Raw genomic sequence first — 14,278 nt, forward strand, 5'->3', positions numbered from 1 at the left:
TAGAAATGGAAATCCGAGATTTTTACTGAACTTCAGATGCCAATATCTTTGTCATTTCTTCACCGATTAGCGTGGTTCTTTGGTCTAACTTGAAGATCTCGAAGTGCTCTACAACTTTCCCGAAAGAAATTAGCCCTAAAAACTAACCTAAAAGGGAGAAATATGAGGATTTTCAAAGGGCAGTAGGCTGCCTGGAAAAACAGAAATGGTTTCTAGAGAGAAGTGAGAGCAAGAAGTGAAGGTGTGAGTTGAAACTTGAGGTGAGCTTGCTATTTATATGCAAAAGTCTTGGCTCTCTCTCCCTCCATATGGCCGGCCTCCCCTCTCTCTCCTTCCTCCCATGGATTTGCTCTATTGAGTTGTCATTTCAAGTCTTAAATCAAATCCTAGCCTTCCTTCACTTGTCATTTCCATCCTAGGCCAAATCTTAGGCCATCATGAAGGGTTTTTGGCTTGTCAAATCTATGGGGAGGTTGCTTGCAAGAAAGAATATAATCATGGGCTAGCTTTGTACTTTGGAAGACTAGAATGGGTTGGCATGTAGTAAATAGGCTTAGGGCTATTAAGGTTGCTTGTGTAAGTGTCCAAAACACAATCACACACTCCACCTCCCTCTCCCATTCGGCCTTTCTCTCTCTCTCTCTTGTTCTATGTATAGACATATATAGGTATATAAGTACATGAATATATTCATCTAGGAAAGTAAAACCTAAGATAGTTAGGCTTAAGGCTAGGACATAGGTGTGCATGCATGCATGGCTAGTCTTGCTTCTTTTGGAAGCAAAATGATGGGATTCTTTGTATGACTTGTCTTGTCATGCTTATTGGCAAGTCAAATGTCTATTAACCAAGGGACAAAAATTTCTCTAACAATTATGGACCAAGAGGCAAAGGAATATTGGTAATAATTAGGGTTTGAAATGACTTGTCATGGGAGTAAAAAATGATTACTCCTATGGTCTAATGGTCCTATAGGGTTTGGAGGGATTTATAAGGCTCAAAGATGGTCTAAAAGGTCCAATTGGGGTTAGGGTAATGTAACTAGGTGAATCGTGGTCCGGTTCCTCCAACTAATCGGTTGGGAGCTAACTCTAATTGCCACGTAGGACTCTTAGTCAAGAAAAATATTATTAAGGACTTAAATCTAATTATGATGGATTATTAAAATTAAAAAGAAATTTTTAGTAGCAAATCCAAGTAATTAAAATAAAATTTAAATATTTAACGAAATTTTTATTTACTAAAAATCAGGGTCGTTACAACAACTTCTCATATTTACCACAAAAAAAATTTTAATCGATGACCAATTAAATACATGATGTGACTCGTTCTATTTCCCTCTGGACAGAATAATTTAAGTATTGGGAGACTTAAAAATCCATTCTCAAATTTCATCATACGTAAGTATTCATCTTACACTTTTTGAACAGTTATGTTTTCATCCTTTCAAATGGTGAATTGCCTATCTTACCCTTTTAATAAAATATTCATACATATGTATATATTTGCTTCCTAAATTAGTGGGATTGTAGCAATTAAAATTACCTAAAATTTTGGGATCATTAATGGGATAGGAATGAGAGAATTTTGAATTCTCAATTTTTCAAATCCTTAATGAATATTTCTAAACCATTCCCTCTCTTTAATTTTATGAATTTTTCAAATTCTTAATTTCGTGAATTTTTGTAAATCGGTCATATCATATTCTAAACTTACGTGAATATAATTCAACCGATTTCATTCATAGATAATTCATGGTTAATAAACCATCAAAATCATGAATAAAATACACAAACCGTAATTCATGGTTAATAAACCATGAAAATCATGAATAAAGATAATTCATGGTAAATAAAATATACAAACCGTGAATAAAATAAACCATGAAAATCATGGTTAATAAATCATGAAATACATAAATAAACCATGAAATCGTAAATATAACCCAACCACCGACAAAATTGGGGATATACACATACATAGTTAATTCATCGAAAATCATGGGATTATTATCCCTTTCTTCATCAGACATTCATGAAAGATGAAATACACTACAATGAAAAACACCATGAAATCTACTTTTATTTAACAACAAATTAACCACAACAAAATAAGTCAGTATATTCTCATTTATGAGGAAAACACAGTTCAATTGTAAAGGCAAACACATCTTTTTTAAAATAGCTTCAGATGCATATATATATATATATATAGACCTAGAAACAATGACAAAACCCAAAGTCATTGTTTCTGAACCCGTTGATTTTGGCAAAGGTGAAGTTGAACAACAATGGCAACGGAGCACCGTTCTTCGGTGACGGTCGGGAATGAGTCGTTTGGGCAAATCACGGCGATGGAGAACCGCTACAATTTGACGGCGATGGCCCATGAGAGGGTCAAGAGTGGGCCGGGTTGTGGATCGCCAACGGATGATCGATGGAGTAGGCGGTGTGAGACGGGATGGGCGGTGTGAGGCTGACGGGATGGGTGGGGGAGGTCAGTGGGTGGAGGGCAATGGGGGATGGTAATGTCGAAATAAGGGAGAGGAGTTTCGTCCCCTTCTTGGATATATACGGAAGAAGTTTAATTAGCAAATAATGGAAGGCGTGATTTTTGGGATATGGAAGATCCAAAAATAATGCTAGAGGACTCCTACAACCAAATCCCATTGAATTAGGAAAATAATCCAATCCAATCCCACTAATTGGAAAAACAATCCAATCTAATCCCACTAAATTAGGAAAGCAATATAACATAATATATGTATATCATAGTGAAAATGGTAAAAAAAAAAAGGTAATTCACACACTAAGAAGATGAAAACATAAGCATGAAAAAAGGATGGGATGAATTCTTACATGACATGAATAAAGAGGATGAATATTTAAGTATTCCCTGTATTTTATCTCCTAATAATAAATACACCTTCGAAATACGGGGATGTGTTTTTTTGATTTGTTGTTTTGTATAATGACAAACTTATTACTAGTATTATTTTGTTTATGGTTGTGTTATTTACTTATTTATTTATTTATTTATTATCTTGTTTATGGTTGTGTTATTTAATTATTTATCTATGGATTTCTTTTTATATGATAATGATTTTTAGTTTGATCTTCATGATATATAAACTTTCTTTTCTTGATAAGAAACAAAGAATAAAACTATTTATCGCATACACCTCCTCGTGTTTGAGTTCTTAACAATAGATGAGATTATGGACCAGATGAGATTATGGACCTAAGAGCATTTACAGTGGACTAATCAAAATTGGATAATTAAAAATTGTCACATCACATTTTGATTATCTATTTGAAAGGTTGCTAAAGTTAGCAATGTAGATGTTCACAATGGCATAATCGAACCTTGAATAATCAAAACTTTCCATTTGACCGAAAAGAAGAAGAAAAAAAAAGAGGAACGAGGAGAAAATTCAAGAGATAGCTTTCAGGTCAAGCCTGATAGGCTTAATACCGTTGATTAAGGAGTTGAAATTGACGAATGTGTTATGAAAGTATCTACGGAGTACATTTTTTGAAACTCAGTCTTGTTATATTTGATATCTTTAGGAATTAGAATTGGTTGAAGGTTGTATTGAGATGTTGATGTTAGGCCATCCACAATGGTATAATCAAAAGTCAATTGTTGTTAACGTTAACAATATTGGTGCAAAAAATGACTCACAATGGTATAATCAAACTTAACAACATCCTTAAAAATAATCAAATTTTGGGCTTTGGATAACCAAAACTAGCAACATTTTTCAATAATCAAAATTTGTGAACCACACACCACATAAGTTAATTGATTCTATGCGTATTTCAACTAGTATTTTCTTCTTCTCTTCTTCGTCCGCTCTATATCTTCTTCAGTTCAACCATAAATTGGTTCTCTTTCTTTTTCTCCAAAAGTGAAGCTCATATTTCTTGATCATCTACAATTTAACCCATCGTTGCCGAATTAAGATATTTCACTATTCTTTCCAGTTTTTATTTTAGGCTGCATTCTTATGAACTTAACTTAAATCTGAAAATTGTTTTTATTTGAATTTTTTTCGCATTTGTTAGTTTTGCGCCAAACTTTTATGGGTTATTGATTCGTCTCGATAAGAACAATCAGAAATTTTTTTTTTTTTTACTTTTACCCAAGTATTTTGAGAAATAATCACTTTTTAACAAAAAAAAAAAATTTCGACTAAAAAGTGGTTATTCTTTATTGTCATGGTTGAGTAAATGAAGAACCTTGCAAAAAAAAAAAAAAAAGGAAGAACCTTGCATTCTTTTCTAAATTCAAGAACACATTTGATTTTTTTTGAAAGATTAAGAGAGTGGTGGATTTGTGATATAGGCTACAAGAATAGGAAGAAAAGAAAAAGTTTCGGTGTTGTTTTGATAGATAACACTAGGAAGAACACCATATGTTCGATATATTTTTGCCCAAAGAAAAAACCATAATGGAGAGAAGTGAATGACGGAAAACAGAGAGGGAAAGATAGATTGTGTGAAATTGTAGTGGACCTCTTATTTTGGTTATGGACTAGAAATGACCATTGTGAACCTCAACATTGTTAAGCTTAGCAACCTCTTAAGTGAATAATCAAAAGCTGATGTGTCAACTTTTGATTATCCATTTTTGATTATACCACTGTGGATGGCCTTATTAGAGCATCTGCAATGTAATAATCAAAAGTTAATAATCAAAATCTGCCACGTCAGCTTTTGATTATTCATTTAGAGGGTTGCTAAAGTTAGTAATGTGAAGTCCCACATTGTTACTTTTAATTATTCAAATGCTCAAATTTGATTATTGGTTAAGAGGTTACTAACTTTGATTATTATAATGTGAAAACTTTTTTAAGCACACATTGCTAACTTTAGCAATCTTTTCATTTTGATTATTACATTGCGGATGCTCTTAGATGGCCAATTTAGCCGTATAAATGTAGTATTGATAACAGAGTTGGGAATTTGGCAAGTTTCAATGGTTACCCGAAATATCCTAATTTTTTAGAATGGCATATTGTGTACTAGCTCAGATGGCATGTGATTTTGGTAAATGTGTCATGATTTTGTTTGACTAACTTATATATGTTCTTGTCATGATATTGTGTACATTAAGGCATTTTGATGTTGGGGTTGTCCTTAAATTTTGGTGTGCCGTTACATGTCAAATTGGTGAGATCATGATCCCATGGCAATTTTGTTACAAATGTATGGTAGTATTGCCTTGAATTCATGATAAAATTTCACAAGTTCTACAAAATATTGGATTTTTTGAAACTCAATTTGCTGAAATTTCCCCCAGCACATCCCGATCGATTGAAGTTGCATTTTGTTATATATAGGAATTTTGCACGTTTGAAAATCAAATTCAGGATATCACAATTTGAGAGAGAGAGAGAGAGAGAGAGAGAGAGGAGGAACTAATCCTAATTAATTCTGTTTGAAATGGACTTGAAACATCCCCAATAATATAGGACTAATCCTATTGAAAAAGTGTATGGGACGGGAAACTTAAATATATGGAAGATCAATATAATATGTAGACACTATATATACCAAAATGTGGATAGGAGTATAATGGGTAACAATAAATTTTAAGGATAGAAACATAAGTATTTAAAATCTCTAAGATGAATACCTAAACAAGTTAAATAAAGAGAATACCTATTTAATTTATTCTTTAATCTTTCAGAAAAAGAAAACCAAAAGGGAAAAAAAAGAAAAAGAAAAAGAAAAAGAAAAATTAGATGAGTATGGAGCTATACCAGAGATGTAATTGTGGGCCTCGCATTCTTGAACGAACAATCAGGAGTGGCATTCTTGCAATAGTACGTTCAGCCTGACAACAATATTGTTGAGTCGTTGATCATGGTTAAAATGGAAGGGGTTTGATTCGGTGCTGCTCAGCGCTCACAGTTTTTTTTTGGTTCCACTTATCTAGGGTCAATTTGCCTGATGTGTTAAATAACTAGTGGTTGCTGCAGAGCCGAGATAAGTTTCTCTAAATATTCACTTCTTAGATGAAAAGTTCTCCATCCCACTGCATTATACCCACCCTGCAATAATAACGAGTATGTGTCTAGGAGTGGTGGGTTTAGACCGAAGTATACTAGTCTCTCGTTTATCACGTAGACTTCTGACCTTCTCTCTCTCTTGCTCTCTCGTCTATGGAGCTTGAGAAATGCTAAGTGCAAAGAAAATTTATCCTGAAATAATTTCGAAAGAGCAAATCAATTATACAGATTCACTTTGAATTGTATCTGTACCGTTGATTTGTCCACTCGGGATAATTTCTGAATAGATTTTCTTTGTACCCAACACTCCTCATGGAGCTTCTCCTTGACCATGAACGACATCTTTTTCTCTCTCTCCTCTCCAGCGTCTCTTCGTTCACCCCACAGCTCCACCCACGTTGTCTTCTTCTCCGTCAAGCTGTCTATGGTTCTCCGTCGTGCCGTGACACCGTCGATCCCTGCATGTTGTCTGACCTTCTTTGTCGCGCCGTCTCTGGTTCTCCATCCATGATTCTAATTTGTAGATTTAATAGAGTTTTCAAGTTTTGTCAGTTCTAGACTTCTTCTTCTTCTCGTGCGAGTGTTTTGCGCTTCTTACTTTTGACTTTGTTTTCTATTGACTGGTTTGTGCATTTTTATTTATATTATTGACTGATTTCTTCGTTACTATTGCTGTTTTGCTTCTGTGGGTGTGATTTACTCCAATTTTGTTTCTGTGGGTGTGATAAATTTGGGACGATGTTCGGTTGCCCATTAGGTTCGGTTATTATCCGAACCCTGTTTGGTTCGATTAAAGCTGGATTCTCTTCTTCCCATTCGGGTTTCGGGACGGATTCAAGTAGAGTTTTGGTTCGGTTAATTACCCTCTTTTCTTGAACGGCGCCAAAGATAATTTTATTAATTTTTGAATAAGTATTACAAAGACTAAAGAAAACCATGAATTTAATGGGTTACAAAAAAAAATAAAAAATAGATGACAAAGATATATATAATCCCTAAAAATAATTCTAGACTTATTGCCCAAGGATATGATTAAGAGGAAAGAATAGATTATTTAGAAACAAATGTATGTACCTGTTGTACGGTTACACTCTATTTGCATGTTATTAATTAGCCTTTGCGTGTCACACAAAAGAGAGACAGAGAGAGGAAAAATGCATGGACTACGGTTGGCTAGTGGAACAGCACTAAAGAGATATAGAGAGAAGAAAATCGCGGAAGCAAACCCAACTATAGAGACGTCAAATTTAAATTGTTCGACTTTGTGGCTCACATTGAGAGCCTACATCTCCCAACTGCCACCAAGTTGTTACACCCTTTCAGAGCAGCCATTATTTCCCCTTCGTCAAATTGTCTTTCCAAATGTAATGTTACGTCTTCGGATAAGCGTCTTTGGAAAAATCCCCCCCAGCTTTGGTCGAACCTTTCTTTCCTCTGTAAGTTGTTCCGGAAATAAACTACAGCAACTTCATTAATATATCTCTTTTGGATCCTCCACTACTCTTCCATTTACCTTGATTGAGCCCACCATGTTTCTTTTATACCGGTTATTGGCCATGACCTGAAAATATCTGGTGTTCTTGTCACCCAATTTCAACCACTTAACCCGCGATTTCCGTCTCCATAGCGTTTCTGTCAACTTAGAAAGTCTCCAGAACTCTAATTTGGTTTTGCACCTCAACGCCTTCTCCTCTTGATTGAGTTGCCTATCTTCTGCTAGAACATCAAATTGGTGAAGTTTCGCTTCAGTGTCTTGTAGTGCACAATTGATATCCCTAAATTCCTCTTTGTTCCATACCTTCAACCTGTCTTTGACAACTCATAATCTCTTAACTATGATGAACCCTGCCCACCCAATCACCTGAACCTCATTCCATGTTTCTTTGGCTATTCTCATACACTTCGGATTAGAAAGCCAAATATCCATAAACTTGAAAGGTTTAGGGCCCCAATCTCTACTATTATCTAATATCATAATTGGGCAATGATCCGAAATTGGCCTCGGAAGGCCCCATTGTAAAATATTAAACTTTTCAAGCCACTATTGGGAGACCAAGAACCTGTCCAGACGACTATGAGTAGCATGATTTTGATAGTTGGTCCAGGTAAATTTCCTACCAAGCATGGGAAGGTCTATCAATTCCATGTTGTTGCAAAACTCCATGAAATCCTTCATGCACCTATCAAATCTTAAACACCCCACCCTTTCATTAATTGCTTTTACTTCATTGAAATCTCCCCCTACGCACCACGGAAAATGAGAATCAACCTTATGCACCAACAACTCCTCCCAGAGCAATCTTCTCAAGGAAGCTTCATTAGGGGCATAAACGTTGACCACCGTACAAGGGAACTCGTTATATAAAACTCCATGCGTCAAAATTTAGGATCTCTGAAAATAACATTGGTTGCTTTAAAAAAATCCTTATTCCACATAATGAGCAAACCCCTCTGATGCACCCACAGAATTGGAACACTCAAATTCCATGTTTGTACCACCCCAAAGTTTCCGAATAGCAATCCTCTCTACAGACTCCAGTTTAGTCTCTCAAATAAACACCATGTCTAGCTTCCCCTTCTTAATAAGTTTCGCCAAAAATCTCTCTTTAACAATTCTCCCCAAACCTTTGATGTTCCAAGTCGTAATCTGCATTAAAACTGTGATACCCTTCGGAGCACTCCGCAAATCAGTCACAGGGACTGTTACCCAAATTATGCAACCTAGAGGGGGGGTGAATAGGATTGCTAGTAATAATTACCAATAAAAATTTATCTCTAACAATATATGCAAACAATAAGTATGCAATCAAAATAGAGAGATAGAGAGATAGAACCCGTTTATAGTGGTTCGGTCCGGATTTGTCCACGGTCCGGCCCTACTCCACTTCTCCTCAAGCAATTACTTGAAGGTTAGACTAATCTTTAAAAGATTACAACTTGTAAGTCTTGCGGGTGCTTACAAGAACCGAATGCCTCTAGCTTTCCCGAGGAGCTAGCACAACCGCAAGAATTTTCTCCGAAAACTTCTCAAAAACAATAACACCCAAATTCCAACCCGAATTTGGTCTTCTAAGCTTTCAAGTGTTTGACTCAAACACTCACTTAGAAAATACAAGTATGTGAAGAAGGTATGAAAATTATCGCTCACGACTTGTACAAATTTTCTCTCAAGAATAATATGAAAGTGGAAGAACAATGAGAATTTTTGGCTTTGATCTTTTGAGAATTTGCTCTTGCAATAATATGGAATGTTGTAGCTTGTGTATGTTTTCATTAATGAGTTCTTGATGCCTTATATAGCCATCCATATGCTTCCTAGCCGTTGGAAACTAGCCGTTGGAAACTAGCCGTTGGAACTAGCCGTTGGAACTAGCCGTTGGAAACTAGCCGTTGGAAACTAGCCGTTTGAAACTAGCCGTTGGAAACTAGCCGTTTGATAGAGTGGTCATCCGGGTGGTCGTCCGGTTGTCACAGCTTTCTGTTCAGACAGCCGGCTTGTCAGCCGGTTCGTCAACCTGTGGCTCACAATTTCATCTAAATAAACCGTTAAAGCATGTATTGAGCTCAATAAAGTCTTTGTAAATATAAATCATGAATCCAAGAGACTTTATGCTATATTTCAAGGTCACGAAAATATTTAATTCGGGAATCGACTTTTCGATAATTTTGTATTTGCCGAATAAAAATATCATTGAATTAATCATCAAAATAATTAATAGAGATGCATATAAATTTTCACAAATTATAATGCATACATTTTTCAACAATCTCCCCCTTTTTGATGATGACACAAAATGATAGTTTTTATTCAAGTAGGAGTTATGCCAATCTCCCCCTTAATACATGCACCAAAGCAGTTATCTATGATCAACGAGTAATAGCAATAATCATCAGATCATAGCAAGCAATTTTTTAAATTTGCCCAAAATGGCAAGATAGATCAATTAAAACTTGGCTTTTTCTCCCCCTGTGACATCATAAAAAAAAAACTAAAAAGAGAAAAACAATAGGGCCATGGTTCCAGCACCATGCCGCTCTTGCCCTGTAGCACTCTATCTTCGTTCATTGAGAGCTTGGCGTCCTTGATTTTCGTATTCTCGAATAATGGCTGCTACAACGGCAGCTATAATGCCAATCCAATACCACAGAGTATCCACATTTACATTCCATCCGAACCATGGTGGTATTCTCATGGTAAGTAACGCACACAGCAGAATGAAGATAAAGAGTTGCATCCAAATGGTTTGGATAAACAACCTGAACTCTGCTCGTTCGGCATCTCTTTCGTAAAACTCAAACGGTAACCCTTGCGGTATGTTTGCCATTGCTTGATGAGAGATTTAGGCCGAGAGAGAAGGAAAGATAGATAGATGAGGAGATAGAGATTGTGTTGTTGAATTTATAGAGTATGAGATTGCCGAATTGTTTGAAATGCTGCGCCGAATTGTTTGAAATGGTGCGCCGAATTGTTTGAAATGGTGCGCCGAATTGATTGAATTGCTGCGCCGAAAGAGAGATAATAGGGGATGCGGCACCGAATAGAGATAGGATAGGGGATGCGGCGCCGAATAGGACAAGAATAGGGGAAGAAAATTGTGTTCGGGTGTTTATTGTTGTGTCCCCTTAATACATGCTCCCCCTAAAAGAGAGCTTTTTAAAGAATGCGAGGGGTATTACCGAGAATGATTATCCCTGCAAGCTTAGAGACAAGAAATTCATATCGGCGAAGTATATAAGAGACAATTTAAGCACTAAGCCATGAAGTTCATACAAACTAAGTGTAACAGACTTAATAAATCAGAGTTAGCAACGCAAAAGCTTGAATAAGTCTCAACCTCACGGTTGTCCGGTTGGACATCCGCTTGGACATCCGACTGACTGTCACGACCCTGACCCGCCCCTTGAGGTCTTAATCATGACAAATGCCAGTGATTTCTAGCAGAGGGCTCCCAAAAGACAGATTTCCAAAACCCACGAAATTATCAGCATATAACAGATTTGTTCAAGACTCAAAATAAATGATCAAACTTGATTCTTGTACATCTAACCAACACTTAAACATGTAAAGAAGGTAGGAGATCCCTACCTCGAGGGTTAGAAGCAAGCCCGAACATGGAGGAAACCTCAAAGTGCTCCGATCATGATTCTTCTTCGATCAATAGGAAGATCTCGTCGCGTAGAACAACTTTAGTACTTGGGATTTTTCCGAAATCTCATTCTAAGGCGATGAAATCGAAGAGAGAAGTTTGGAGGAGAGGTGAGAAAGAGAGAGAGTCGGTCGAGGGAGTAGAGAGAGAGAAACGTGTGTGTGTCTGCCCGGAAAAGAAAAGAAATATATGTGGGGGAGAATTATCCCCTACACACACCTTCACTTATACACCCATGCATATTACACTTGCATCCCGAACTTCTAAATTCTAGCACATTCGACATCCGAACTCATTCTCCATTTTATATCACAACTCATGCCTTAATAAAACATAAAGAATTATGGAAATAAAATACGGGTCTCTACACTGACAAATGCAGGTTAAGTCCAGAAAACGTTTAAGAGGAGTAGCATTAAAGACCATAAAACTGTTTTTCTGCATACCAAACACAGGAAAATGAATCATATGATAAAATGTTTGGAGGGTGATTTCTTTATCAAGATCATTTGTACTCTCCATCAAGTATGATATTTACGAATTCAATCAACTCAACATTGAATCCAAAAAAAACTTTTGACATCAAGAACACAACTTTTTGATAAATGATTAGACATGCCGAGTTCTCGTCGAATGAAACAAAATTGTTCTTCACCAAGGGGTTTTGTGAAAATGTCCGCCAATTGCTTGTCGGTACTAATAAAGTTAAGTTCAATATCCCCTTTTTGAACATGATCTCTTATAAAATGATGTCTAATCTCAATATGTTTTGTTCGAGAATGTTGAATTGGATTCTTGGTTAAGCTAATTGCACTAGTATTATCACATTTAATAGGAATATGATCATATTGCAAATTGAAATCCTCCATTTGTTGTTTGATCCACAATATTTGGGCACAACAACTTCCGGCCGCTACATATTCCGCCTCGGCGGTAGATAGAGCTACGGAATTTTGTTTCTTGCTATGCCAAGACACTAGAGAGTGCCCTAGAAATTGGCAAGTCCCACTTGTACTTTTACGATCAACTTTGAAACCTCCAAAATCCGCATCCGAATAACCAATTAAATCAAATGCAACTCCACGTGGATAAAACAATCCTAAGTCATGAGAACCGCCAACATATTTAAAGATACGTTTAATAGCTTTTAAATGCGATTCTTTAGGACATGATTGAAATCTAGCACACATGCAAACACTAAACATTATATCCGGTCTACTTGCAGTGAGATAAAGTAATGAGCCGATCATACCTCGATACATCTTTTCATTGACGGCCTTACCATTCTCATCTTTGTCTAGCTTAGTTGATGTGCTCATTGGTGTGCTCATTGGCTTTGATCCTTCCATGCCAAACTTCTTAATAGGTTCTTTCGCATACTTGGCTTGGTTGATTAGGATCCCCTCATTAGTTTGCTTGATTTGAAGTCCGAGGAAGAAGTTAAGCTCCCCCATCATACTCATTTCAAATTCACCTTGCATACACTTAGCAAACTCTTTGCACATATTATCATTAGTGGCACCAAAGACAATATCATCAACATATATTTGAATAATGAGCATATCTTTACCTTTGGCTTTAATGAAAAGAGTAGTATCAATTTTTCCACGAGTAAAGCCATTGTCAAGCAAGAATGAACTAAGTCTATCATACCATGCACGTGGTGCTTGCTTCAAACCATATAAAGCTTTTGAGAGTTTAAAAACATGATCGGGGTATACATGATCTTCAAAGCCGGGAGGTTGTTTGACATAAACTTCCTCATTTATGAACCCATTCAAAAATGCACTTTTCACATCCATTTGATAAAGCTTGAAATTTTTGAAAGATGCAAAGGCAAGCAATATGCGAATAGCCTCTAATCTAGCTACCGGTGCAAAAGTTTCTTCAAAATCAATACCTTCTTCTTGATTATAACCTTGAGCAACAAGTCTAGCTTTATTCCTAACAATATTTCCGGATTCATCTAGCTTGTTACGAAAAACCCATTTAGTGCCTATAATAGTGTGATCAAGAGGCTTAGGTACTAATGCCCAAACTTTATTCCTTTCAAATTGATTTAACTCATCTTGCATGGCCAAAATCCAATTTTCATCATCTTGAGCTTCCGGAAAGTTTTTAGGCTCAATTTGAGAAACAAAAGCTTGATTTTCACAAAAATTTCTATGAGACGAGCGAGTGGTTACCCCTTTCGAAACTTCTCCAAGAATCAAGTCCTTTGGATGGTTTTGCACGAATCTCCAATCCTTGGAAAGATCTTGGTTGTCTCCCATGGCATCTTGAGGTTAATTAATAACTTCATCTTCTTTGATTTGAGAGCTTTCTACTTGAATATCACCATCAACTCTTTCTTGAATTGTCAAGTCATGAATCTTATGTGTAATCTCTAAGTCATCATTATCAACAACATCCTTAGTAGCACAAGGATTAGATTCATCAAAGGAAACGTGAATAGATTCTTCAACAAGATTAGTGCGCTTATTATAAATTCTATATGCTTTGCTAGTAAGAGAGTAACCAATAAAGATGCCTTCATCCGATTTTGAATCAAATTTACCCAAGTCATCTTTTCCATTGTTTAATACATAACATTTACAACCGAAGGCATGAAAGTAATTTATGTTGGGTATTCTACCATTCCAAAGCTCATAAGGAGTTTTCTTGAGGATAGGCCTAATTAAAACTCGATTCAAAATATAGCATGAGGTATTAACGGCTTCCGCCCAAAAATATTTTGGCAAAGAGTTTTCACAAAGCATAGTGCGGGCCATTTCTTCCAGAGTACGATTTTTTCTCTCTACTACTCCATTTTGTTGAGGAGTACGAGGTACGGAAAAGTTATGACCAATACCATGTTCATCACAAAACTTTTCATATAAAGAATTGTCAAGTTCTTTTCCATGATCCGTACGAATGTTAGAAATAACAAAGCCTTTTTCATTTTGAACTCTTCTACAAAGTTTAGTGAAATTAGGATAAGCCTCATTCTTATGAGCTAGGAACATCACCCATGTATATCTAGAGAAATCATCAACAACAACAAGACAATAATAGTTTCCACAAAGACTTGGAGAGCGAGTTGGTCCAAACAAATCCATATGAAGTAATTGCAAAG

Source organism: Rhododendron vialii, chromosome 2a (genome assembly GCF_030253575.1).
Source record: "Rhododendron vialii isolate Sample 1 chromosome 2a, ASM3025357v1".
NCBI lineage: Eukaryota > Viridiplantae > Streptophyta > Magnoliopsida > Ericales > Ericaceae > Rhododendron > Rhododendron vialii.